This window comes from Miscanthus floridulus, chromosome 18, assembly GCF_019320115.1.
Source record: "Miscanthus floridulus cultivar M001 chromosome 18, ASM1932011v1, whole genome shotgun sequence".
Taxonomy (NCBI): Eukaryota; Viridiplantae; Streptophyta; class Magnoliopsida; order Poales; family Poaceae; genus Miscanthus; species Miscanthus floridulus.
The window spans coordinates 125,681,684-125,708,584 of NC_089597.1; the positions used below are offsets into that span (position 1 = coordinate 125,681,684).

The 26,901-nt window shown below is 41.3% G+C and overlaps 1 pseudogene; it reads right to left on the reverse strand.

The window, feature by feature from the left end:
• Positions 1 to 7,442: 7,442 nt before the first annotated feature.
• On the reverse strand, positions 7,443 to 9,710 carry LOC136523104 (pentatricopeptide repeat-containing protein At4g21705, mitochondrial-like; annotated as a pseudogene).
• Between the last annotated feature and the right edge of the window lie 17,191 nt (positions 9,711 to 26,901).

Genomic DNA, 26,901 nt, shown 5'->3' on the forward strand with positions numbered 1-26,901 from the left:
TGTTTCTAAAGACCCATTTGGTTCTAATCACATTGTGTCCCTTAGGTCTCTCTACTAATTTCCCACACTTGATTTCTTGTGAAGTTCTTCAATTCTTCATGCATAACATTCACCCAATCAATATCCTTCAATGCTTCATCTATCTTCTTTGGTTCAATGGATGACAAACGAAAAATACTCACAAAATGAGGCCAATCTTGATCTTGTTTGTACACCTCTAGAAATATCACCAATTATAGTGTCCAATAGATGATCCCTTGCAACATTGGTTGGTTGGAGGATTAAAACTTGATTGCTTACACTTGCTTGATCATTGGGTTGAGATGATGTACTAGCCACTTGATCTTATTCATTATCATGAGAGCCACTTGCACTAGCTTGATTTGTATCATCTTGCATATTTGAGTTAGAGAGCAATTGCACTTGATCATCTTCAATCATCATTCACTTGCCTAGGCCTCAATTCACCAACATCCATGTTCTTCATAGCATTTGAAAGTTGAATGCCTCTAACATCTTTCAAGTTCTCATTCTCTTCTTGTGAACCCTTGGTTTTATCAAATTCAACATCATGAACTTCCTCAAGAGTACCACTATCCAAATTCCAAACTCTGTATGCTTTGCTTGTAGTGGAATAACCAAGTAGGAATCCTCCATCACATTTCTTGTCAAACTTGCCCAATCTAGTGCCTTTCTTCAAGATATAGCATTTGCAACCAAAGACCCAAAAATATGCAATGTTGGACTTTCTACCATTCAAGAGCTCATATGGTGTCTTCTCTTTCAATGGGTGACAATAGAGGATGGTTGCTACAATAGCAAGCCATATTGATAACTTTGGCCCAAAAAGATTGACTAACTATTGTACTCACTAAGCATAGACCTTGCCATATCAATGAGTGTTCTATTTTTTCTCTCAACAAGGTCATTTGATTGTGGAGTGTACTTGGTCGAGAATTGATAGTCTAATTCCAAATTCATCACACAACTCATCAATTCTAGTGTTCTTGAACTCACTACCTATTGTCACTTCTAACTCTCTTGATAGTTGTCTCAAACTCATTGTGAGTGCCATTGACAAATGATTTGAATGTTGCAAACATATCACTTTTATCCACTAAAAAGAATACCATGTGTATCTAGTATAATCATCCACTATCACAAAACCATATTTGTTACCACCAATGCTAATGTATTGAGTTGGCCCAAACAAATCCATGTGCAATAACTCAAATGCTTTACTAGTGCTCATCATGCTTTTCTTAGGATGGGTGTTTTCAACTTGTTTGCCGGCTGGACAAGAGCTACAAAGTTTATCCTTCTCAAACACAACATCTTTCAAGCCTCTAACCAAGTCATGCTTAACCAATCTATTCAATTGTTTCATTCCAACATGACCAAGCCTTCTATGCCATAACCAACCCATGCTAGACTTAGTGAACATACATGTGGATAATTTAGCTTCACTAGCATTGAAATCAACCAAGTATAGATTCTCATATCTAAAGCCTTTGAAGATCAAATTTGAGCCATCTACACTTATGGTCTTTACATCATCTACCCCAAATGTGCATTTAAATCCAAGATCACATAATTGAGCCACGGATAGCAAATTGAAGTTCAAACTCTCTACTAGCAACACATTAGATATGCTTATATCATTGGATATTATAATCTTACCAAGCCCTTTGACCTTGCCTTTGCCATTATCACCAAATGTGATACTATCATAACCATCATTGCTATTGGTGTTGATTAAGTTGAACATTCTTGTATCACCGGTTATGTGTTGAGTGCACCCACTATCAAGAATCCAATGCCTTCCTCCGGCTTTGTAATTGACCTATAAAAGAAGATCAATTCTTTTTAGGTATCCAAACTTGTTTAGATCCTTGAAGGTTAGTTACTAAGCTCTTTAGTACCCAAATGGCTTTCTTCTTTGAGCCCATCCATGGTTTACTAATGAACTTAGCCTTTACACCATTTGCACCCTTGGTAAGCATATAGAAAGAATCAAGCTTAATGAAGGATACATTAGCATTTTTGCTCTTTTTTGTATTCATGCTCCTTATGACCCACTTGCTTACAACTAGTACAAAATCAACCATTGTTTTTCATAAAACTAGTCTTGTGAGGAGCAAAGGTCGCCTTGTCTTTCTTGGGGGTATAGCACAATCCCTCTTTGTAGAGAGAAGCTCTTTGGCTACCCAAGCATATAAGCAAGCGGTCCTCACCACCATAGGCCTTAGTTAAGGTGTGAGTGAGCTTATTGACCTCCTTCTTGAGGTTCTTATTCTCAACCATTAGTGAGGCATCGCAAGTGAAACCATCACTACTAGATAAGGTGGAAGTAGAAGTACTATAAGAAGGATTAGTAGGAGCAACAATGATAGGCATAGATAATGATTCATTAATTATATCACAAGTTAAGTCTATATTGTAAGTTTCAACATGCTTCTTTTTATTTTGCTCATCAAGCAAAGAGGAATGAACCTTTTCAAGCTTTTTGTGAGCCTTACCAAGCTTCTCATTGGCTTTCTCTAGCCTCTCATGAGATGCATTGAGCTCATCAAAGGCTTACTCAAGGGCTTTTAGTTCCTTACGCAAGCTTTTGCATTCCCTTCTCTTGATGTCAAAGTGTTCTTTAGCATCTTCTAGCATGTCAAATAGTTCATCCTGAGTAGGTTTATCATCATCACTATCACTTTCATTTTTGTTTTCATTATCATGTTCCTCATCACTTTCATCATCACAAATTTGTACCTTAGTGGCCTTAGCCATGAAGCATGATGGAGTGTCAAAGAGAGAAGGCTTCTCATTGATTGCAATGCTAGCAAGTGCCTTTTTCTTGGTGGTCTTGTCATCATCACTATCATCATCATCACTTGAGGAAGCATCACTATTCCAAGTGACCACATATGAACCACCCTTATTCTTCTTGAAGGTCATCTTGTCCTTCTCTTTCTTTTCTTTCTTTTCCTTCTTCTTGTTCTTCTTGTTGTCATCGTCATTGTCGCTATTGTATGGATATTGAGCAACAATATGGTCTTTGCTTCCACATTTAAAGCACCTTCTTGACTCTTCCTTGTTCTTGGATGAATATTTCTTTCTTCTAGCATGGTACCCTTTCTTCATCATAAACTTGCCTAATTTTTTTTACAAAGAGAGCCATGTTCTCATCATCATCATCATCCCATGAACCATCATCTTCACTTGATGTATCTTGCTTTGCCTTGCCCTTGGATGATGTGGCCTTGAATGCCACGTTCTTCTTTTTCTCATCCTTCTTCTCATCTTTCTTCTCCTTCTTTTCTTCCTTCTCATCGTCATCTCTATATGTATCATCGGTCATTATATCTCCCAACACTTGGTTTGGTGGCATGGTGTCCAAACCACTCCTCACTAGAATAGTGATCAATGTGCCAAATCTTGAAGGTAAGCATCTCAAGAACTTGTGGGAGAAGTTCTTATCCTTCACCTCTTCTCCAAGTGCTTTGAGATCATTGACTAAGCACCTAAAGCCCATGGAACATCTCTGGCATACTATCATCCTCCTTCATCTTGAAGCTTGCAAACTTCTCTTTGAGAATGTATGCCATTGCACCCTTCACGGCTTGAGTGCCCTCAAATGATTCCTCCAAATTCTTCCATGCCTCATGAGCTCTCTCAATGTTCTTGATTTGCTCAAAAGTTCTCTCATCCAAAGCATCATGGATGGCACTAAGAGCAATATCATTATTTTGAAGTAGCATTTCTTTGGCGACGGTGGGAGCCTCTTCATCTTCAATCTCAATCTTTGTCTCTATCACCTTCCAAACCTTCCTATTGATTGACTTGATATAGGTTGTCATCTTAGCTTTCCAATAGGGATAATTTGAGCCATCAAATTGGGAGTAGCTTCTTGGTGTTGTTGATTAGAGCCATTTTTACACCAAAGGTTGTTAAGCCTCAAATCATGGTAACCTGGCTCTGATACTGCTTGAAAGATCATAATGGTAGAGGGGGGGGGTGAATAGCCTATTAAAAATTTCTACAATAACACTTAGCAAACCGGTTAGACAATTATGAGGCAAAGCAAGTGTTGCGCTAGCCTACTAAAAATGCAAGCCACCTACCACAATTCTAGTTTATATAGTATCTATCCACACAATAGCTATGTCACTACACTAAGTTAGTGCACTCTCAAAAGCTAACTAAAGAGCCACACTAACCAAACTTACAAGCTCTCATAACTAGCTACACTAAAGAGCTTGACAACCAGTTTGCGGTAATGTAAAGAGAGTGAGCATGATGGTTATACCACCATGTTGAGGAGTGAACCAATCAATCATAAGAATGAATGCCAATGAAGACCAATCACCTCGGAATCAAATAATGAACACAATGATTTTTTTATCGAGGTTCACTTGCTTGCCGGCAAGCTAGTCCTCGTTGTGGCGATTCTCTCACTTGGAGGTTCACGCGCTAATTGGCATCACACGCCAAACCCTCAATAGGGTGCCGCACAACCAACACAAGATGAGGATCACATAAGCCATGAGCAATTCACTAGAGTACATTTTGGCTCTCCACCAGGGGAAAGGTCAAGAACCCATCACAATCACCGCGATCGGAGTTAGAGACAATCACCAACCTCCGCTCGATGATCCTCGCTGCTCTAAGCCGTCTAGGTGGTGGCAACCACCAAGAGTAACAAGCGAATCCTATAGTGAAACACGAACACCAAGTGCCTCTAGATGCAAACACTCAAGCGATACACTTGGATTCACTCTGAATCTCACAAAGACGATGAATCAATGATGGAGATGAGTGGGAGGGCTTTGGCTAAGCTTATAAGGTTGCTATGTCAATGCAAATGGCTAAGAGAGTGAGCTTGAGCTGGCCATGGGGCTTAAATAGAAGCCCCCACGAAATAGAGCCGTTGTACCCCTTCACTGGGCACAACACAGGGGTGACCGAACGCTCCGGTCATATTGACCGGACACTTGGAACCCAGCGTCCGGTCGTGCGATGCATGCCACGTGTCCCTTCTCTTCAAATACTGAGTGCTCGATCTCAACGGTCAAGTGATGACTGGACGCAGTAGCTCAAAGTGACCGGACGCTGAGCCCCAGCGTCCGGTTGTTTCCAGTAAGCATCCAGAGACGACTTTTCATGACCGGACGCGTCTGATCATGCTCGACCGGACTCACCCAGCGTCCGATCACATGATGACTCTTCTGTGTGATGCCACATCAGCCGGACCAAACGCACCCTGTCAGCGTCCGGTCACCAAGTGACCCAGCGTCCGATCGAAGACCGACGCCAGCGTCTTTGCTGTATCATTTACCGGACGCACCGGTCCTACTGAGACCAGCGTCCGGTCACTGCGTGACCAACATGACTAACTCCTTTTCAGCTCTATCTTCTTCACCCTTGCACAAATATGCCAACCACCAAGTGTATCACCTTGTGCACATGTGTTAGCATATTTTCGTAAATATTTTAAGGGTGTTAGCACTCCACTAGATCCTAAATGCATATACAATGAGTTAGAGCATCTAGTGGCACTTTGACAACCGCATTTCGATACGAGTTTCACCCCTCTTAATAGTACGACTATCGATCCTAAATGTGATTACACTCACTAAGTGTCTCGATCACCAAAACAAAATAGCTCATATCATTTATACCTTTGCCTTGAGCCTTTTGTTTTTCTCTTTCTTCTTTTTAATTCCAAGCACTTGATCATCACCATAGCATCGCCATCTTCATGTCATGATCTTCATTTGCTTCACCACTTGAAATGTGCTACCTGTCGGTACAGAAAGTGACCAACTAGTAAATATTTGTAGTTTTAGTGTATGTTGTGATCGGAGGTGGCCTAGCACTCAATGACACATGATTTATACTGGTTCAGGCAACGTGCCCTACGTCCAGTTTGGGTCGGTCGGTGACTTTATTCCCGAGCCCAGGTGCTCGAAGTCTGTAGTGGGGTTACACACGAGAAGGAGAAAGGAGGGCTGCTCAAGAGGCCCGGTCAGGTCTGACCGGAAGGGCCGAGGGCGACCGGAACTCCGCTATGAGCTAGAAGTCCAAGTGTGTGCTTGAGGGATTGTGAGCTATCGATCTAGTGAGTCTGAACTTGAAGAAGTCGACCTCCTTTGTTGGAGGGAGCGCATCTCCTTTTATAGATAAAGGGGATGGCTTTACAGGTGAGAGGGAGAGAGTAGGGATGTTTTTAAGCCTTGTTGCCCACGCCGACGAGGGTAGCGATGATGGTAGGCGCCCACAATACTGTTGATGTTGCTGTAGAATGTCAGATGCACATGGGAGGTTGCGTTGGCTTCTTCAGGAAGGGTGGATGTTGGTACCTACAAAAATACTATTGTTATGTGAGGAGCCCTACCCTGTGTACCAGGTATGGTGAGTCCTGGTGCCCACTATCGATGCCTAGAGGCATGTGGGGGGCTTTTTGCCGTATGGGAGCCAACGACGCCTACAATACTGTAGACACAAATGTTGGCGCCTACAATACTGTTTGTGTTAGGGCGGTTGTGGAGCACTGTTCCCGCAGGCGTACAGGGTATGGTCCCGGTATGGTGTTTTGACTTTATGCACTGCCTTCTTCGTTCGCCCCTGGTCCCTTCCGAGCGGACGTCTCCGGTCGGATGGCCCCAGTCGGCCCTGGCCGCGCCTGTCGAAGAAGAGTGGTAAGCAAGCTTCCTACAGGGCCCGGTCGGAGTCGCGGGGTCAGAGTAGGAGGCAGTGTTTGGGGCCAGGCCTTCCGATCGGAGAGACCGCCCGGAGGCGGCTGGTGCCTGAAGCGAGTGCTCCGGTCGAAGAGATGGGCTGAAGAAGTTTGACGAGCGGGCGCTTTTTCTTTCGGGCAGACCTTCTAGTCGACGACCGGACTGTCCTTCCGGCCCGTTGTGTTTTAGACTCTTGGGCCGGCCCATGAACTAGAAAAGACAGAACGACTTAAAATTTAGAATGGAGGGGATACAAAACAAATGGCGAACCAAGCACCACCTTATAAAATTCAGATAGTATACTGTAATTAATATAGACAACCAACTATCCAAGAAAGGGGATAGGTAACTATTAATTTAATCTACTATTAGTACTCCCTCTGTCCCACAAAAAAAATATCAGTCTCATTTCCCGAGACGTCTGGCTTATCAGCTATGAAACAGTGTTTTTCTCTTACAACAAATCAGCTTCAGTCAGCTTATCAGCCGCAAAAACCATCAGCCGAACAACACTTATTAATTTAATCTACTATTAGGAGCAGTACTCCCTCTGTCCCACAAAAAGTATCATTCTCATTTCCCGAGAAGTCAAACTTTTTTTAACATTGACCAAATATATATAAAAAAGTAATATTTGTAGTGCATAATTAGTACCATTAGATGAATCGCTGAATATAATTTCATAATAAACTGATTTGGAGATACAAATGTTGCTAATACTTTCTCCAAACTAGTCAAACTCAGCATGAACCTCATAGCGAGATTCTTTTTGGATGGAGGGACTATATAGGATCAGACAGCAGTACTGGAACACCATTTCACTGACAATCAAGGTCAGGCAATAATATCCTCACGAGGAGCTTCAGTTGCCTCTTCAGCTTTCTTTTCTTCTCTCGAACGAGCCCTTGACAAAGCCTCAGTCGTATCAGAGTTCATTGGCACCGCAACTTTCAGCAGATCAATGAAAGCTTCGACATCCTTGACCTCCCCTTCATCTCCAAGATACTTAAGTATCATCTCAATCATCGAAGGACTCAGGATCCAGCCAGAATTAGGGACGCACATAGAGAGGGCATTTTTGGTCAGCTCATAAGCTCTCGCGACATCACCTTTCTCCGTATATCCACTTGCCACAATTGCACAGCTGGTTGAAGAAGGCATCTTACCCTTTGTCAAGAAGCCGTTGAGCAGCGCCTCAGTCTTGTCCAGAAAGCCCTTTTGGCAGTATCCTTTGAGCAGCACATTTGGAACTTTGAAGTCCAATGCATTGTTGCTGGACTCCCACTCTTTCAGCAAGTCTTCAGCTTCCGCGATCTCATCAAGCTTCACAAGCACTGCAAGCATGTTGGTGTATTCCTTGTTGATATGCCTCTTACAATTCAACATTTGCAGTGCCCATAGCCTCTTGACCTCTGATTTGTCCCCAAGGTGGCCATATAGGGAAATCAAGTGGCTATAGGCACCCGAATCCTTTTTATCCATTTTTGCCTCTGCTTTCTGTAAGGCAGAGTATGCCTTCTCCTTAGGTCACCCTTAATGTAGTGGCTTGCAACAACAGCGTAGATATTCCAGCCAACAACAACTTGAGGCGCACATTCCATCTCTTCCAGGGTGTTCTCCAACCCAAAAAAGACAGCTCTTGTGCCATAAGAATTTATGCATATGTTGTAGCTGAAATTATCGGGAACAATCCCACTGCTCTTCACTTCTGCCATCACTGAAGGGACCCTCTCATGCTGCCCTATGTTGGTATAGAGGCATGATGTTGTTGTAGGGGAGGGCGCAGAATGCGAAACCCAGCTCTTTCATCTTTTGAAAATGGGCCAACGCTTTGTCGACCAAGGGTTCTCATGTGTAGCAGTTGAGAAGTGCAGCATAGGGCTTCTCTGTCTTATCTTTGTCAGATAGTTTATTGAAGTAGGTCTCTGCTGCTCCAACTCCATGAATATGACCGATTAAATCCAGGTGAATAGCATGATCCTTTGGCACAAATTTGACGTGACCCTTGAGATTCATCCACTCAGATACCTGTGCAAAGTGAAAAGATCATGGTCAATGAGGGATGCCAAGAATTCGTGCAAAACTGTGCATACAACAAGCCTGCAACGCTCATGTATGCTTCTTGAGGACATGTATTCATTAATCATGTGCTATGAGCCTCTGAAGCAATGATGGCCAAGCTTGTACTAAATCTTATATGTTGACCAGCATTGTGGATACAGATAGGGGTCAGCACATAAGTAGTACCTATGACCGAAAAGCAGGCCAAAATATCTTGAATTCCTAGCAATAATTCAAGTTGCCCTCTTTCTACGTTGCTCACAGAAGGAAAAAGTCTTCACAAAAATATTTCACAGGATTAGCATGGTACCAATGAGTTGCTTATCACATTTTAGAAATTTTAGCATTACATCCGAGAGGAATCTATCCACTTTCTGTAGCAGCATCAGAAAAGAAAAACACCACCATCCCCCCATATCATTTCATCGAACACCTTTTCCATGCGCCAGTGACAACAAGCAACCTAGACAACACCATCCCCCCATATCATTCCATCGAACACCTTCCAAGCGCCAGTGACAACAAGCAACCTAGAACGCAAGGGGGAGGGCATGGAGTAGAGCCGTATATACCTCGAGGGCCTGGCAGTGGCGGTGTCGCGTGCGCAGCTCCTTGACGATGTGTCGGAGATCAACGGCTCGGGGTAGGTTTCCGGGCTGCACCGCCCACAGTTCAATCTCCGGCACAAGGAGTGTGCCCGGTTTGCCCAGCGGCCACAGCGTGTACCGCAGGCTCGGCGGCCGCGCCGGCGGCTTTCCCTCCTCCGCGCTGTTGCTGCAATACGAGGAGGCTACGACGCGAGAGGGCAGGACGGGGAGGAGCCCTCCGCGGCGGCCAAGGCTGAGCAGGCGGCGCGCCGCGGCGAAGAGAGAGGACGAGGCCATGGCGAATGCGCGTGGCGGGTGGCGGTGTGGCGGGCACTGACTTGCCGTAGGTAGCCCGTGGCCCGTGGGGAGTTTGGGTCTCTCTTCTGGGATTTGGGCTTTAGCCATTTTGGTTTTTGGCCCAAGTATCACCGGTCCCTTTCCCTGAAACCCTTGCAGAAAGGGAAAAAAATTATTCTCTCTTGAGTTTTCGTTGTAGTCTGACTTTTCTCTTCTGAAACTCTAAAACCAAATATCTTACCTCCGTGAACACTTAAAACATTCGAATTACCTCCGTGTTCTGGTTTCGCGGGGTTTGAAGATGGTTTTGTCCTATTTTTAGTTTAAAAAAAAGTTAAGGTTTTTAAACAACACAAAATGTTTCTAAGCTTTTAAAAAATTCTGAAAACAATTCTAGAATAGCTTGAGATATGACAAATCAAAATAAAATATTCAGAGCTCATGAAAACATCTTTAGAAACTTAAAAAAATATATAGGTTTAGCTCTAGAAAAATAAGGAAAATATCCAGAAAAATGTAGAAATTTTCTAAAACATTCTAGCTAATTGGTATGTAAAAATGTTTTGAAAACATTTCACGACAAAAAAAATATAGTACACAACAAGCATGAATGAAGTGGCATACGCGCCACATCTCGCAATGTTGTGAGCCTACGGCCGCTGTTGTGAGAGCCTAGGATGAGCTGAAGGAAATTGGGAGAGCGAGTCGAGGACAAGGAGCCATCGAAGAGAACCACCTTGCAATGTTGTAGTAAAGTTTATAGTCTTTCATAGATAAAGTATATACATGTAACTGTCTAATAAATTTAAATACGTATACTCCCTTACATTCTAAATTATAGGTCGTTGTACCTTTTTAGTGCATTACTTTTGTTATGCACAATATTAAAAAACTATGTATCTAAAAAAAGGCAAAATAGTTTATAATTTGGAACGACGGTAGTATATGCATCGTACATATGCACTACACTAGTACAGAGAAGCAAATTAGTGATGGCTCGCGATGTCACTTAGTGACGGTGAAACCAAATGTCTGTAAATTTACGTCTGTAATGTCAACAGAACTAGTGACGGGTGCACAGCCGTCCCAAATAAGTACATAAAAGAGACAGTTGATAACCAGAAACCGTCTCTGATATGTAACAAATAGCGACATCTATCTACACAAGTTACTCATTAAGTCATTAGGAATCCGAGAAGAAACAAAATGTACTACACTACTAGAGAACAGACTTTAGAACGATGTCCCAATTTAGCATTAGCCTCGGCATTTTTTTGCCCCGGGAACTAAAGGACCTTTTAGTCCCGGTTGATAATACCAACTGGGACTAAAGGTCTTTGCCCAACGGTCGTCCGCGGGGCAGGGATCTTTAGTCCCGGCTGGTATTACCAACCGGGACTAAAGGTAGTCCCGGTTGATAATACCAGCCGGGACTAAATCTTTTAGTCCTGGTTTGGGTGATGCCCCGGGAATAAAGATTAATCTTTAGTCCCGGTTTGGCTCCCTAACCGGGACTAATTATCCCGGCCTATAATCCAGCTCATTTCTTCCTCCCCGAGCCCGAGCCATTCCATTCAAACTCACTGCCTCTGTTCTTCAGCTTGCTGTTGTTCTTGCTCTCTCCCCCTCCATTGGTGTTGCTCTTCGATTTTGGAGGTAACAAACTTAATCCTCTTATGTTTTATCAGTAGCTTGTCTTATTTTGCGATGTAGATGCATGTGTAACTTTATATGTTGGACTTTATTATGATTTTATATGTCATTTTTAGCTCAAAATCACATGATGATTTGCATATATGTTTGGATAAACAAAAGTTAAATTAGTTCATCAAAATCACGCCTCGCTCGTCCTCGCTGGAGCACGCACCATCCTCGTCCCCGGCGGCTTACGTGATCTTAGAATTAATTTTTCCATGAAATGAAAAACTTAGAAAATAGTTAGAAAATTGTAGAAAATCTGTACTAGTTGAACTTGCGGACCGTGTTCAGCTCAGCCATCATGTTCTCTGCCGAGCGGTAACGGACGTCAAGGAGGAGCTTTGATTCTACGAGGGAGAGCGGCAACGGTCGTGGAAGACCGTGTTGCCTTCCTCATAGAATCGGAGCTCTTCCTTGGCCAAGTACGGTGCCGTCCGGTGAAGAAATGCTCGCCGAGATGATCACGTAAGCAAGATCAACTAGTACGGATGGTTATTTATTGAAACATGTGAAATCTGTACTAGTTTTGTTTAAATATATCATTTTAGAAAATGTGAAATTTACACTAGTTTGCAAAAATAAGTATAGAAAGTAGATGACAACTGGTACCGGATCCTCGGTCTCTCGTTCGGTTACGAAACGACTGAGGCCAGAACTCCCTCTCATTATCTGCGGCAAGTGTAAGCAGAAGATTGTGATGGAGTACCGAGTCAAGAGACAGGGACCCAACAAGGGTCATATTTTCTACAAGTGCCCGGATCGCGATGTGAGTTTCTTACGCATTTTATTATTATGGCTAATTGACCTACTTTTCTTGAATATTTTTGACTAAATATTTTTTGGCTTTAATTTCAGTGGGAGGACAATGGATGCGATGGTTGGTACTGGGAGGAAGATTATGCTACATACGTGCAGAATTTGGGTGCGCTTGAGGTAGCGGCTGCTGATGATGAGGCAGTGAGCCAGCAGGAGAAGCTTATTGATATTCAACAAAAGAATGATTTGTCTGTTTTAGTTGCGTACGATCACGAAATAATTATGTTACTGAAGTACATTGTAGTTTTAGTTTGTTTAGTGATAGTTGGGATTGCTTATGTTATAGCCAGGCTTAGTTAATTAATCAACCGTGTGTGTGTCATCTATGTTGTGTAATAAAATACTTAATTATATTCAAGATTTTCATAATTTGTCGTGTAATGCATATTATGGCATGCCATTGGATGTACAATGCCGATCGCCGCTCCCAAGACTTTATTGAGGGCGTGCACTATTTCTTAGGTGTGGCCGAGGCAAATAAGTAGGATGGTTTCATGTGCTGTCCATGTGCCATATGTAAGAATTTAAAGGAAAATTTAAGCTCAATGAGTCTTCATTCACATTTGCTTAAGTCAGGTTTCATGTCAAACTATATATGTTGGACTAAGCATGGAGAAAGCGGGATCATGATGGAAGAAGGTGAAGGAGAAGATTTAGACATTGATGACATTATTGCTCAGTATGGTGCCTTTGATGATACTACAATGGGGAGAGATGAAGAAGAGGTAGCGGTAGAAGATGATCTCGGTGATGCTCTTGGCGATGCCATTCGTGATGCACAACAAGAATGCGAAAGTGAAAAAGAGAAAGTTAAGTTCGAGCGCATGCTTGAGGATCATAGGAAGTTGCTATACCCAACGGCCGAAGTGGGGCAAAAAAAAGCTGGGTACAACACTGGAATTGCTACAGTGGAAGGCAAAGAATGGTGTATCCGACAAGGCATTTAGGAATTTATTGAACCTCATAAAGAAGATGCTTCCGAAGCCAAATAAATTGCCCACCACTACGTATGAAGCAAAAAAGGTTGTCTGCCCTTTGGGATTAAAAATCCAGAAGATACATGCATGTCCTAATGACTGCATCCTCTACCATGGCAATGAATACGAGAATTTGGATGAATGCCCGGTATGTAAAGCAGCGTGGTATAAGATCAGGCGCGATGATCCTGGTGACGTCGAGGGTGAACAACGTCCTAAAAAGAAAATCCCTGCCAAGGTTATGTGGTATGCTCCTATAATACCACGCTTAAAACATTTGTTCAGAAATAAAGACCATGCAAAGTTGTTGTGGTGGCATAAAGAAGACCATAAGGTAGACAATATGCTGAGACACCTAGCTAATGGGTCCCAGTGGAGAGCGATAGACAGGGAATTTCCAGAGTTTGCAAATGAGGCTAGAAACTTAAGGTTCGCCTTAAGTACAGATGGTATGAATCATTTTGGGGAGCAGAGCACTAGTTATAGCACTTGGCCAGTTACTCTATGTATCTACAACCTTCCTCCATGGTTATGCATGAAGCGGAAGTTTATTATGATGCCGATCCTCATCCAAGGTCCGAGACAACCTGGCAACGACATTGATGTCTATATGAAGCCATTAGTTGAAGAACTTCTAGTTTTATAGAACAAACCAGGTGTACGTGTCTGGGATGAGTACAAACAAGAACACTTTGACCTACGAGCAATGTTGTTCGTAACAATCAATGATTGACCTGCTTTAAGTAATCTTTCAGGTCAGACAAACAAAGGATATAATGCATGCACACATTGTTTTGATGACCTTAACAGTATATATTTGAAAAGATGTCGAAAGGTCGTGTACCTTGGCCATCGTCGATTCCTTCCTTTGAATCACCAAGTAAGAAAGAAAGGTAAGCATTTTAAAGGTAAGCCAGACCACCGAAAGAAGCCTTATAACCGAACCGGAGAAGATGTACTCGCAATGGTCAAGGATGTGAAAGTAGTATTTGGAAAGAGACAAGGCAGCAAATCTGTTCCCAAAGATGCTAAGGGACACGCACCCATGTGGAAGAAGAAGTCCATCTTTTGGGAGCTACCCTATTGGCAAGTCCTAGAGGTCCGCAACGCAATCGACGTGATGCACCTGACAAAGAATCTTTGTGTGAACCTGTTAGGATTCATGGGTGTGTACGGGAAGCCAAAGGATTCACTTAAAGCACGCCAGGACTTGCAGGGCATAAAAGAACGAGACAACCTTCATCCAGAGAAGACAGATGATGGACGTCATTACTTAAGTCCTACTAGCTACACGCTTAGCAAAGAAGAGAGGGACAGCATGTTCGAATGTCTAAGCAGCATCAAGGTCCCATCGGGATTCTCCTCTAATATAAAGGGTATAATAAATGTGCCAGAGAAGAAATTCCTAAACTTAAAGTCCCACAACTGCCACGTGTTTATGACACAATTGCTTCCAGTTGCTTTAAGAGGAATTCTACCTCCACATGTACATCTAGCCACCGTGAAGCTATGTGCATTCCTCAATGCAATTTCTCAGAAGACAATCAATCCAGTGGAACTAGCTACTCTACAGAATGATGTGGTTCAATGTCTTGTCAGCTTTGAGTTGGTGTTCCCTCCATCCTTCTTTAATATCATGACACACCTCCTAGTTCATTTGGTGAAGGAGATTAGTATTCTTGGACCCGTGTTCTTACATAACATGTTCCCATTCGAGAGGTTTATGGGAGTCTTGAAGAAATATATGAAAGTCCGTTCTAAGCTTGAAGGAAGCATCGCCTAGGGCTATGGAACAGAGGAGGTCATTGAGTTATGTGTTGACTTTATTCCTGACCTTGCCCCGATTGGCATTCCTGAATCGCAACACGAGGGGAGACTCAGTGGTAAAGGAACTTTAGGGAAGAAAATATATATTGGCATGGAAGACGATTATTTCAATAAAGCACACTACACAGTTCTTCAGAACTCGTCATTGGTGCATCCGTACATCGAGATACATAAGGAGTTCTTACGATCCAAGTTTCTAGGGAAGACTGAAGCTTGGATTAGGCGTCAACACATGGAAAGTTTCAGTGGTTGGTTGCGAAAAGAATGTTAAGGCGATGACAATATTGATGAGCAACTGTATTTGTTGGCTAGGCAACCATCATGGCATATCCTCACGTACCAAGGGTATGAGATAAATGGAAATATATTTTACACAGTTGCCCAAGATAAAAGGAGCACCAATCAAAATAGTGGTGTTCGCATAGATGGCATAGATCCAAATGGGAATATACAAACATATTATGGCCGCATAGAAGATATATGGGAACTAGACTATGCACCTAATTTTAAAGTCCCTTTGTTTCGGTGCCAATGGGTGAAGCTGACCGGAGGAGGGGTAACAGTCGACAAAGAGAATGGAATGACAACAGTGGACCTCAACAATATTGGGTACAAAGACAAACCATTCGTCCTTGCTGCTGATGTGAGTCAGATGTTCTATGTGAAAGACATGTCTACAAAATCAAAGAGAGGAAAAAATGAAGACATCAACTCAATAATCAATGAGCCAAAGCGCCACATAGTTCTTTCTGGGAAAATAAATATAGTGGGAATTGAAGACAAGTCAGACATGTCAGAAGATTATGAAAGAAATGTCTGAATTCCACCCTTCATAGTGAAGAAAGATCCAAGCATCATGTTAAATGATGAAGACACTCCATGGTTACGACAAGATCATAACCAAGGGTCATACGTCAAGAAAAAATTCACTGTTGTGCCCACATGATACAACGATGCAAATCCTAGATTGTCTCCAATTGAAAAGTTTTGAATACCAAGTTTGTTTAGCTCATCAAGATATATAATCCTTATATAGGCCATTTTTTCATTTGAGAAAGTTTGAACAAAATGTAGTTCAAATTTCACAAGTGTGTGACATAGTTTTAGAAAGTCTATATGAGAATCAAGAATTTGTGACTAGTGTTTGATAAAATTTCCCAAATGGGAAAATGAGCTATGTAACAATTGTAGATCTTGCTGAGATGATCAAACTTGGTATTCAGAGATTTTTCATCTGAGGTCATTTAGTGTCTCATTTGAGCAAGTTTGACCAAGTCAAATTTGGCCAAATGAAAAAACAACACTTTGACTCTAGTATTCTGAACTCTAAATGACTTCCAATTGAAAAGTTTTGAGTACCAAGTTTGTTAAAATCATCAAGATCTACAATTGTTGTTTTGGTCAACTTTCCATTTGAGATAGTTTGGATGGTTCAAATTTGTGATTTTTAAATTTCGACGCCTACAAATTAGTTTTCGGAACCCTAGATTGTCTCCAATTGAAAAGTTTTGAATACCAAGTTTGTTCAGCTCATCAAGATATACAATCCTTATATAGGTCATTTTTTCATTTTAGAAAGTTTGAATAAAATGTAGTTCAAATTTCACAAGTGTGTGACATAGTTTTAGAAAGTCTATATGAGAATCAAGAATTTGTGACTAGTGTTTGATAAAATTTTCTCAAATAGAAAAATGAGCTATATAACAATTGTAGATCTTGCTGAGATGATCAAATTTGGTATTCAGAGATTTTTCATCTGAGGTCATTTAGTGTCTCATTTGAGCAAGTTTGACCAAGTCAAATTTGGTCAAATGAAAAAACAACACTTTGACTCTAGTATTCTAAACTCTAAATGACTTCAAATTGAAAAGTTTTGAATACTAAGTTTGTTAAAATCATCAAGATCTACAATTGTTGTTTTGGTCAACTTTCCATTTGAGATAGTTTGGACTGTTCAAATTTGTGATTTTTAAATTTCGACGCCTACAAATTAGTTTTCGGAACCCTAGATTGTCTCCAATTGAAAAGTTTTGAATACCAAGTTTGTTCAGCTCATCAAGATATACAATCCTTATATAGGCCATTTTTAATTTGAGAAAGTTTGAATAAAATGTAGTTCAAATTTCACAAGTGTGTGACATAGTTTTAGAAAGTCTATATGAGAATCAAGAATTTGTGACTAGTGTTTGATAAAATTTTCTCAAATGGAAAAATGAGCTATGTAACAATTGTAGATCTTGCTGAGATGATCAAACTTGGTATTCAGAGATTTTTCATCTGAGGTCATTTAGTGTCTCATTTGAGCAAGTTTGACCAAGTCAAATTTGGTCAAATGAAAAAACAACACTTTGACTCTAGTATTCTGAACTCTAAATGACTTCAAATTGAAAAGTTTTGAATACTAAGTTTGTTAAAATCATCAAGATCTACAATTGTTGTTTTGGTCAACTTTCCATTTGAGATAGTTTGGACAGTTTAAATTTGTGATTTTTAAATTTTGATGCCTACAAACTAGTTTTCGGAACCCTAGATTGTCTCCAATTGAAAAGTTTTGAATACCAAGTTTGTTCAGCTCATCAAGATATACAATCCTTATATAGGATATTTTTTCATTTGAGAAAGTTTGAACAAAATGTAGTTCAAATTTCACAAGTGTGTGACATAGTTTTAGAAAGTCTATATGAGATTTAAGAATTTATGACTAGTGTTTGATAAAACTTTCTCAAATGAAAAAATGAGCTATGTAACAATTGTAGATCTTGCTGAGATGATCAAACTTGGTATTCAGAGATTTTTCATCTGAGGTCATTTAGTGTCTCATTTGAGCAGCTCATGAAGATCTACAATCCTTAATGAAAAAACAACACTTTGGCGGGCTGCAAAAATTTCAGGCCTTCAGTCCCGGCCCAGGCCAGGAACCGGGACTAAAGGGTGGGCGGAATTGTCCGCCCAAAAATACCTTTAGTCCCGGCTGGTAACACCAACCGGGACTAAAGATCCTTTAGTCCCGGCTGGTAAGCCGAGCTGGGACTAAAGGGTTGGACCTTTAGTCCCGGTTTGGTTTACCAGCCGGGACTTTAGTCCCGGTTGGTGTTACAAGCTGGGACTAAAGGGTCCTGGCCTATATATATCGGCCGGTTCATCTTCTACTTTTTGATCTACAACATCGATCTCGTCGTCTCTGCCGCACCCGCGCCGCCGTCGTCGTCTACCCCCGCTCGGCCTCGATCGTCGTCTCTGCCGCGCCCGCGCCGCCGTCGTCGTCGAGCTCCACCCGACGGCCGTCGAGTCTCCGCCGCACGTCGTCCTCACGCGGCTCTGCTCGGCCCCGTGGCCGGCCAGCACGCCCAGCCGCCATGCAGGCCATCCATAGCCTGTTTTAGATAGTTTTTAGATACTTTTTAGATAGTTTTTTTAGATAGTTTTTTAGGTAGTGATTGATATATATGTTAGATTGAAATGTATTACAATTTAATTAGTAGTTTATTCTTAGTTTTTAGATAGTTTTTGATATATGTTAATTAGATTTAAATGTATTAAAATTTAATTAGTACTTTATTTAGATAGTTTTTTAGATAGTTTTTATTATAGTTTTTGATATATTTAGTAATTATTATTCTATCTCTCTCTCTATATGTGTTAGATTTAATTTTGATTTAGTAAAATTCTATCTATGTATATATGTTAGGTTTAATTAGATTTAGTAATTAATTCCATCTAGAGATTCTATATGTATACATATATATGTACTTAATTATTTTTATGTGTATATATACATGTACTTAATTATTTCCATGTGTTGAGAGAGAGAGAAAATTGTATCTAGAGAGACATTCTATGTGTTATCACATGCATATCTAGAGATATATACATATGCACTTATTCTATGTGTTGAGAGAGAGAGAGAGAAAATTGTATCATTCTATATGTATATATACATGTACTTATTTCCATGTTTTTTGGATCGAAAGTGTTTTTTATTCGATTCCAAAGCCTATACCTTATTATTGTTTATCCTTATGAAATATTATGTGTTATTATATTTAATTGGATTTAGTAATTCTATATGTGTTATCACATGTACTTATGTTATGTGCTATAGTAATTCTATCTATATGTTATCTTGAAGATACAAATGGCTGCTCCGGATGATAACTTGAATGATGACATAATGGCGAATATTATCAACGTCGGCACCAATGTGGATGTAGATGACACGAGTCAGTACTTTGCTGATTATGATGATATCCTGAATATGCCGGTGGTTGAAGATCAACAAATTGTCGCGCAAGAAAATACTGGCGAGGTATATTCGATTATCTATCATCTCTTATAGATGCATGCGTATGTATATTTGTTGTTAATCGTTGTGTTTCTACTCATGTAGCCGGTATCTGGATCTACATCAACCACCGGCAAGAGTAGGAAAGTCCGAGGGCCAAAAAAGCCATTAGAGGGCCGTTTCATAATATCAGAATTTAACACCGACACCAGCAAACCATTGGGACCACATGCTCAGACATATGTCAATCAATGTGGGTTCATTGTAAGGGGTAGGATCCCAGTTAGTGCTCGTGAATGGAAGTAGAAGATATCCACTCCTAATGTTAGTTTTGTATCTGATCGTGACAAGAACCTAGCTTGGAGAGATATCACTCAGCATTTCACATTACAAGCAGATGATGCTTTGAAGGAGCTAGTGAGGGATTGGACAATGAAGAAGATGGCAACATTGTTCCAGAGTTGGAAGAAGACATTGTATAAAAAGTTTATCTTGAAGAATGAAATGCCGAATTTCAATGCTAAGGCGTTTGTCAAGTTGGAGTCCCATTAGGATGACTTCGTACAATACAAGACATCTCAAGAGAGTGAGGAACGTATGATGAGGAATCAGCAGAATGCCCGACAGAAGCAATACCATCATCGCATGGGATTAGGTGGTTATATGAGTGCTATTCCCAAGTGGCAGAACCTAGAAGCAGAGATTACTGCCAAGGGAATCATACCTGAAACAATAGAGAAGAACTGGACTCAACGCGCGAAGAATTGGTTCTACGCTCATGGGGGAAGCCTAGACCCAGACACTGGCAAGCTAATTTTTGGCCAAAAAATTGAGAGAGCAACACAGAGACTAGCTCGTGCTAGGGAAGAAGCTGATAGTGGTGTTTTCAAGCCCAACAGAGAAAAGGATGAATTGACATATGCCCTAGAGAATCTCGAACACGGTGGTCGAACAAGAGGCTATGGGGCGGTTCCATGGCTACAAGCATTCCCAGCAGACAGGGATACCTACAGAAGCCGCCAGAGAAAGAAGGATGAGGAGGCAGATTGAATCCGTGTATTGGAGCAATTTGTTAATGAGTCACGACAAGCATTGCTTGAATCACGTGAACGAGAAAAATCTCTTGAGGCAAGAATGCAGGAGGAGATCAAGAGGCAAGTGCAACTAGCAATGAGTCAAATGCAATCGACGCCGGGAGTCACCATTAGCCCCGTTGGTCAGATGAAAAGCAGTTGTGCTTCCACGGAGCTGTCAGTTATTCAAGGTGATGCTGGGTTACGCTTCCCTGTTGATGACATTACCGAGCCTCTAACAACATGTGAGCTGCACATTCCAGATGGTAATAATGCATCAATCATGGTGGCTGTCGGGGTTGTATCTCCAATAGATCGAACGAAGACACCAAGAATCCATGGGTCAGTTATTCAACCTGGATATGCTAGCGTCTCGGTCGATAGAGTGCTCAAAGGTTACATCAATGTTCCTCTTGACATTGAAGGCGGTGATGGGGAGAAGACACTAGGAGAAGCAGAGAAGACATTTATTCAATGGCGCAAACGCTTCATCATCATTCCTGGGGCGCCACCGCTTCCCCTACCTCACCCTAGGTACGAATGATAGTGAATGAAATATTATTTTTCCATTAATTTTATATTGGCTTAAAAAATAATTGACCCACAACTTGTTTTTGTAGCAGGGTCCCCCCCCAGCCTAGCCCAATCATTCATTCCCCATCTCATCACAGTGTCGCGGGGGGCGAGACGACTTCATCCCCACGGCGATCTCCAACTCCTACACCGGCCCCATCGCCTCCACAACGATCTCCAACTCCTACACTGGCCCCACCGCCTCCACAACGATCTCCAACGCCTCCACGCCGGACTCCAACACCGGCCTCATCGTCTCCACGCCGGTCTCCAACACCGCCCCCACCACCTCCACAGCGACGCATTACAAAGACGTCTAAGGTCCCGGCGGCAAAGAAGGCAAAAAAAGAGAGTTATTTCTCAAGAAATACTTCCTGAAAAGACTGATGAGCAAATAGCAGCTGAAGAAGGCAAAAAAGTGAAATATTTTTTTATAGATATCCAAAAGCAGAGACAAGCGAAGCTTAAGGAGAAGTCGTACTTTTACATACCACGAGATCAGCTGAGGCAGAAGGTCGAAGCTCACAAGAAAAAGATGCTTGAAGTTCGTAAGCCACCGCCACTATCAGACTATGACCGCTCCCTCGTGAAGTCACATAATGCACATAAGAAAAGGAAAAGAGCATTAGGGAAGGATGTCCCATAGCTCGGACAACAGAAGCAACCAATGCAAAATCTTGTTGTTGCTAATCAATATGGTTCCAACATAGAAGTCTATCGACCAGACAACTCTGGAGAAGTGTCGGTTCAAGACCTTAATGATTTTTTTGAACAAACTGGTTTAACCTTGGATCAAGTGACGGGCAAAGCTCCAATCCAGAACCTGGAAGTTGATACCTGGAAGACTTATAAATTTGGCAAAAGTATGTATAACCCTGCGGCTCTGAATGAATTGGGTACGCAAATATACTTGCTCAACAAGTGGTACATGCAGGCGTGTGGCAGGGGTGAGCAGTGAATCTTTGTCAGATTTAGAGACCATCATTACTTCCGTGGAGATGATATCTTACATATTAGTTTCGAAGAATTGCATCAACTATTCCACTTGGACGCTCTGGACAAATCAATCATTAGCTCCTTTTGTTTGTAAGTGATTCTTACTTTTATTTAATAAACTCACTTCCATGCGTACGTGTATATAATTATCCTCACATGTAACTTATATTTATATACAGATTCCAGATGTCAGAGCTCCAAAGAATACAAGATATCAGTGTTGGCTTCATTGATCCTTATATCGTATTCAAAATCGATATTATTGTCAAGGAGCACTGGGTATCTGAAGCACAGACGAATATCATGAAGTTCTTCGTGAAGCAGCACGACAAGACAACAATACTTTTCCCGTACAACTTTGAGTAAGTGTTAATAATAATATAGTCTACACATTTTATGTAATATTAATACAACTTATATGCATGTACATGTGTGTATAAATCAATGCAGGTTTCACTGGATACTCATTGTCATTGAGTTAAACTCAAGTCAGTTAGTAATCTTGGACTCATTGAGAAAAGAGCGAGCACTATACCAAGATATGATAGACATTATCCAGGGATAATTTCGATCTCTCGCGTACAACTATTATTGAATAGACTTTGCTATAATTTATTAACGATCGTACATTATTGGTCGCACAGGGTTTGGAAAGAGTTTATTCGGCAACACCGCAAGGATTGCAAGGCACCACTTAATGTAGTTGAAATACTAGTAAGTTGTACTATATATACTTCCCCACGTGTTTAATTACTATATCGTACTTCAATTTACGTGTGAGATGATGAGAATAATCTTCTTCTCGTACAGTGGTGTTTGCGGCAGGAACCAAGTAATAACTTGTGTGGATACTACGTTTGTAAATTTATCACTGCATACATAAGAAGAACTCCTGAAGATGTCCTCAGAGTACGTATATATCAATTTTTTATTTATTTTTAAATGAATATATATATATATATGTATGTATGTATTAATACTTTTCCTTTTATTTCAAATGCAAGACTGAATGGTTGAAACGAAGGGTCATGCAAAAAGACCATCTGAAAGCACTTCAAGAGTCAATAGTAGGATATCTTCTAGAAAAAATGCTAAATTCCAACGACGAGTTCTACTTTGATCTAAGGAACTAATGATGTAAATTAAATGTTTATTGATATTGTTATTTTCGAGAACAAGATTATGAAAGTGTTGTATATATACATATATATCTATAATATATATAGTTTCATACTTTATTCGAATATAATAATGCTCGAGATGAGAATTAGATGTAATTATATGCGTGCGTGTATTTATATTAGCAGCGTAGAATACGTACATAAAAATATATTATATATTAAATAAATATGTGTAATTGAACTGAAAACAAATTAAATAAAAAAAAAGAAAAAGAAAAGGAACCTTTAGTCCCGGTTGGAGTTACCAACCGGGACTAAAGGGTGCGGCCAGGTTTGCTCGGCTGGAGGGCCTTTAGTTCCGGTTGGTAACACCAACTGGGACTAAAGGTCCCTCTTTAGTCCCGGCTCGATGACCCGAGACTGAAGGTTCCACCTTTAGTCCCGGGATCGTTATCTCGGCGCGGTAACCGAGACTAAAAGCCGTTATCGTCTAAGACAATAAGTCCATTCTGTAGTAGTGCTAGTACGTAGCGATAATAAGATATATAGCAGCAAGTACGACTTGTGCTGCATTACTCTGCATGCGTGCATGCAGCATTTGCACGTGCAGCAGTTTGTGGCCACAGGCATGCAAGCAGCTCTCTACGTATAGACAGCGTCGCCAGATCTCGGCAGGCCGGGCGGGCGGGCGATGGATTTGCATTGTTTACGCGCCACTGCATGTGGCTCCGATCCGTCGTGCAGCATTAGTCAGACGACGCATGCAATGTGCCATGCATCTCCAGCTTGCAAGCTAAGTACAATGACATAGGTAGTAGTATTCTTTTATCCAACAGCTCGATATATGATCGAGCTATAGCTAGAGGAGAGGCTAGCTCAATGTGATGAGATGGTACAAATGATTTCGATATGTGTGTCAGTGTGTGTGTCTAACTGTATATACATATATAGCTTATTATATATTTGGCTCTCAACTCTCTTTAGTGGCCATGTGCAACGGCATACATTGCATCAATACACATAAGCTAGCTAGGCGCAGCATGCGTACGTGCATGGCAGCATCCATGAAGAACAACGAACTTAACGAGCGGTTATGACAGTTATGCAATGGACACTTCATTCGACTCCTATTTGGAGTTGGACACAAGCAAAAACACACCCCCTTATTGGCTAACAACATAAGCCGCTGTCGATAACAAAACTCTAGCTAGCTTGAGACAGCTAGGTGAGCAAACAACAGCGCATGCATGCAAAGATATACTACTCCATATCCCTAGCTATCTCTGCATGCAATGGATTCGTTCTCTCTGTGTCATTGATGATGTTGCTGGTGAACACTGTCAACCTGCTTTCTCTCTAAGCTTATATATTGTCTTGTCACTTGTCGGTGCAAAGTGCAATATTAACTGTGTCCAGCGTAGTATATACTCAGGAAAAAATGTGGAACGACCACACTGTACGGGCCTACATACTCATGCACAGCACAGCAGTGGCGAAAAGGTTAAATAACCTCTAATAAGAACTGTAGGTTGCTCATGCACGCTGTACGAGGCTACTTTGTGCACAGTAGTATATAGTAGTGGCATACCGTGACGTGTCTAAGGTTCATTGGAGCTTCATAGAGTACTTAGTACTACGTGTCATAATATTACATGACGATGGTCCCTGCTGCTGAAATTGCAGATCAAGACATGCATCGTCACTCCTCGTTTTCTGATTGCGTCCAAAATCTTCAGTTTGCACGCTCCCTGCTGGTCGGCTGCGTGCGTGTGGTCCCTGTATGTGCTCAGTGCTCTCGTAGTCTCGATCGATCGGTCTGCGAATTCAGCTGGTGCAGCGCGTGTTAGGCACATCGGATTCAGCACACGCTGATGCAACTGCTGCATGCAGCATAGGAGTAGGTATATCCTAATCCTTGCAGTTGCATGCAGCGCCGTGCTTGGCAGGTAAAGCATGCATATGTAGGATTGTAGGAATCGATCGATATATGGTTTTATGATATGATACTGGATGTCTGTTGAATCGGTCGTAGTAGTAGCTACTAGCCTACTAGTAGCAGTATGTCGTAGCAGCTTTATCTGCAATCCCGTGAAGGCACGCAGGGCAAGACGGTGGCGGGCTGGCGGCGGCCATGGATGGCTCACTGCTCACATCATCTCAACTTGAGCGCAGCCAGAAGATGAACGAAGATACTATCGTAGGGGGAAATGTTCGGTGTAAACCTCTCATTTCAGTATAATGCATGAGACATATACTTATAGGTTTTCGAAAATTTTGAAATGATGGGTATCCATATATAGTGCATCTATAGACTTACAGTGTATCAAACAGTTGAGATGTGAATTTGATGTGGACATGTGCTAAAAGACAAATTCACATGCTTTTTTGTCCTTGTCTGGTACATATGCCCATAAATTTTGTTATTTTTGTGAAATTTTCTAGAATAAATTTGCACCTCAACTTTTGATGCAATGTACATTTGTAGATGCACTATGGATGTGAATTATTTCAAATTTTAAAAAGCTTATAAGTATGCGCATTTCAATATAATAAGGTTTTCACAAGCCGAGGTTTGCGCCGAATATTTACACCTTGTTATAGTGGCTCCGAGGCCATCTCATGCATGGATGGCTCACATCATCTCAAAATGAGCAAAGATGAATGAAGATACTGTTAAAAGGGAACATATTCGGTGCAAACCTCTCATCTAGTACAATTATGAAAATCTTACTAAAAGTTTGAAACACATACTTATATGTTTTCGAATTTTTTTAAATGACGCACATCCATATATAGTGTGTCTGCGTACAATGTACCAAAAGTTGAGATGCAAAAAAAATATTTCCTAGAAATTCATGTAAAAAATAACAAATTTCATATGCATATGCCCATAAATGTTGTTATTTTTAATGAATTTTCTAGAATAAATTTGCATCTCAACTTTTGATGCTATGTACATACATCTATAGATGCACTATGGATGCGAATTATTTAAAATTTTAAAAGCTTATAAGTATGCATTTCAATAGGGTTTTCACAATTGCCGAGGTCTGCATGAATATTTATACACTATTATAGTGGCTCTAAGGTCATCTCCAATGATCTAGTAGCTTTTAGCTAACCGAATCAATTTTTTAATCACTGAATGGTGCAAGAAGCAATAAACTTAGCATGAGCTCAAAAGATAGTCTTGCACATTTCGCGATGCATCCTTCTCTCTAGTACGATGTTCCAAAACTGCTTGTTGCAGTCTCTTTTCTTTTTTTTTCTTCATATTTTCCAGCTTAGAGCTAGCTCATGTACCCCGTTGGAGAAGCCATGAGGCAACGATCACACGGCTATATATGTAGCTTTAGCATGTAGGATTAGCAGCAGTATACATGTACACATCACGATGCATGCATCGATCAGTGTAGTGGTCCCTGCTTACTGCGCGCAAAGTGAGCTTCAGTGTTGTTTAAGATTATGAGTTAAATGCACCAGAGATCCATTAACTTGTGAGGAGGTTTCAGTTGGGTCCATCAACTTCCAAAGTAACTTTTTGAGTCCATAAACTTTTAAAATGGTTCACTGCAGTCCATACCTATTTATTTAACCTTAAATTCAAAGCATATTTATAGAAAACCCCTTCACACACGCATGTGCATGCATGGCGCATGTGACTAGCGCGCGGTGCCTCCCTGCGTCGAAGCAGATCGAGCTGCCGGGCAGTGCAAGGATGGTGTCATGTGGACCGCGCCTCGTACGTGCATGCATGCATGTCCCCGTCGGAGCATGGCGTGGTGGTTATCATGTGGTGATGCGAGCAATGCACGTAACATAATGCGATTGATACGGCCAGCATCTGCATCTGCACGTACGA